The sequence below is a fragment of the Aegilops tauschii genome, chromosome 2 (genome assembly GCF_002575655.3).
Source record: "Aegilops tauschii subsp. strangulata cultivar AL8/78 chromosome 2, Aet v6.0, whole genome shotgun sequence".
NCBI lineage: Eukaryota > Viridiplantae > Streptophyta > Magnoliopsida > Poales > Poaceae > Aegilops > Aegilops tauschii.
Window position 1 is genome coordinate 374,767,320 of NC_053036.3, and position 2,481 is coordinate 374,769,800.

A 2,481-nucleotide genomic window follows, 5' to 3' on the forward strand; every position below is an offset into this window, starting at 1 on the left:
GTGGAACCTAGTCTTAATCAACTCAATTAAACTCTTGCTTACATCATGATAATTAGCAATAGACGATTGAGCAATGACTAAGACGACAAGGACGGTGATTTAAACATAGTGTATGCACATTGCAGTTTCTCTCCTCCAAGCACCTTTGCTCCTGCCTACTATGAGTAGACACATCATTCCGATGACTATACAAACCATTATTTTATTACCACATTACGCTTGTTACATGATTGAAACAACTTAACCGCACGGTAATACATTATGTATGTACAGATGTACTGCACATTACCCTTACTTTTTTTGTATCGAAATACACATTACCCATACTAGACATCGCGCGAGATACATAGTGCGCCAAGAGGTTGCAACTGATATCCGTATATAGTCCTATACAGATCGTACGAGTAGTTGCATATTGCATCATCAAAGTAGAGAAGCTCCTATTCCGCGCAGTCCGCCGGGAGGACGGGGGTGGCCCGGAGCAGCAGCGGCGACCGGCGGCGCACACCGAGTCCCGGTGCCTCCCCCATGTCAAGCTCGCTGACGCCCTCCGGCAGCGACCAGTCGAAGTGGTAGAGGAGGGAGACGAGGGCGAGCTCCATGCTGGCGAGGCCGTAGCTAATGCCAGGGCACATCCTCCGGCCGGCGCCGAACGGGGTGAACTCGTAGTGGCTGCCCATGAAGTCGATGTCGCCCTTCTCGAACCGCTCCGGCTTGAACTCCTCGGGGGCGTCCCAGTACTTGGGGTCCTGGCTGATCGCCCACACGTTGACGAGGACGCGCGACTTGGCCGTGATCGTGTACCCGTCCACCTCGCACACGTCAATGCTCTCCCGGCCCACCAGCAGCGGGGCCGGCGGGTGCAGCCGGAGCGCCTCCTTCATCACCAGCTTTAGGTACCGGATGTCGGCTGCCTGCATGTCTCCCTCCGTCACCACTGCTTTCCCCCGGAACGCCTCCCGGATCTGCTCCTGGAGCTTCGCCATAACCTTTGGATTCCGAATCAGCTCCGACATGGTCCACTCCATTGCCGACCCCGACGTCCCCGTCCCAGCCGCCAACGTGTCCTGCATGCTACAGTTAGCCAGTTCGGAACTAGAAGCGCGAGAAAGTAGAACAGAAAGTTCCTGTGGAGGTCTTACCAGAAGGAAGGCCTTGATTCTTGGTTTGTCGATAGGGAAGACGGAGTCGCCTTTCTCCTGCATGCCGATGAGCACGTCCACGAGGTTCTCATCGACGTTCTCTGCGCCAGTCTTGACATTCTCAGCGCGCGCGCACATCCTCTCCTCGATGACCTCCTCAAACACGGAGTCAACCGCCTTGTGGAGGCTCTCGAGGCCTCGCTTCATGCCCGTGACCGCGGCGAGCACCGAGCGCCTCCACGTCTGGAAGAGGTCCGGCACACTGAAGCCGCTGGACAGGGCTATGCCGGTCCTCACACCAGCCAGGAGCTCCGGCATGTTCTTGATCCGCGTCTTCCCCCATGCTGCCCGCAACAGCATGGCGGTGGTCAGCTCGTGCAATATCAGGCTCAGGTTAACCGGCGTTGACGGCCCCGCCTTGCGGATCTGCTCCACTCGCACCATCACCTGCGAGCACACATAGCGATGATGTTTAGTACTTGTACTTGTACATGCATATGCTGTCATGAGGAAATAACCCAGTCACCATACCTCCTCCTCCCTGACGTGGCGGAAGGAGAGCACGCGCCTGGTGCAGAGGAGCTCCGTGGTGTAGAGCTTCCGGGTCCTGGACTCCTGGTACAGGAGTCGCCGGAGGGGCTATAGATGAGGTTGTTAGAATTGTAGCCAACGATCTCGCCGACGAGTGGCTTGGGCCGGCTGCCCAAGTTGCTGTCGTGCGTCTTGAGCACCTCCCGTGCCATCTCCTTGGAGGACGCCACGACGAGTGGCGTCTCGCCGAGCTGGAGCATCATGAGGGGACCATGAACGTTGGCCAGGTCCCGCAGCGCGCGGTGCGGCAGCACGTTCATGAGGTGGTGCAAGCTGCCGATGACCGGCAGCTTCCACGGCCCCGGCGGCATCCTCCTGCTAGGCTTCTTGGCCAGCTTCAGCAGCTGCTGGAGCGCCAGGGCCACCAGCGAGACAAGGAGCAACTGGAAGTAGGTGCCCTCCATCTGTCTAGGCTAGCTATGCTTTGGTGTGTGGTACCGTCGTGCTGGTAGAGGGGTATATATAGCACAAGCGAGCCAATCAGCTAGGGCACGGGTTGGCACCCCCTGCGTCACGCTGGTGACTTTAGGGGCTTATATACGCACACATATACGCCACTCCTCCAAATGCAAATCACCTAGGAGTTTTTCTTTTTACCGTTTGTCTATGATTTTTCACCTGTTCGCCGTTGGATTTGTATCAGTGTGTCTAATCTTTCTTCTATGTAATAGTAGTTTGTAGTTTATGTCTCGGGCTTTTTGTTTTTCTTCTGGGCCTTTCGCGTGAAGTTTGAAGTGGGCAAGGAGGC

The 2,481-nt window shown here is 56.2% G+C and overlaps 1 pseudogene; it reads right to left on the reverse strand.

Annotated features, from left to right (window-relative positions):
- Positions 1-234: 234 nt before the first annotated feature.
- LOC109755346 (premnaspirodiene oxygenase-like) lies at positions 235-2,137 on the reverse strand (annotated as a pseudogene).
- Positions 2,138-2,481: the final 344 nt, after the last annotated feature.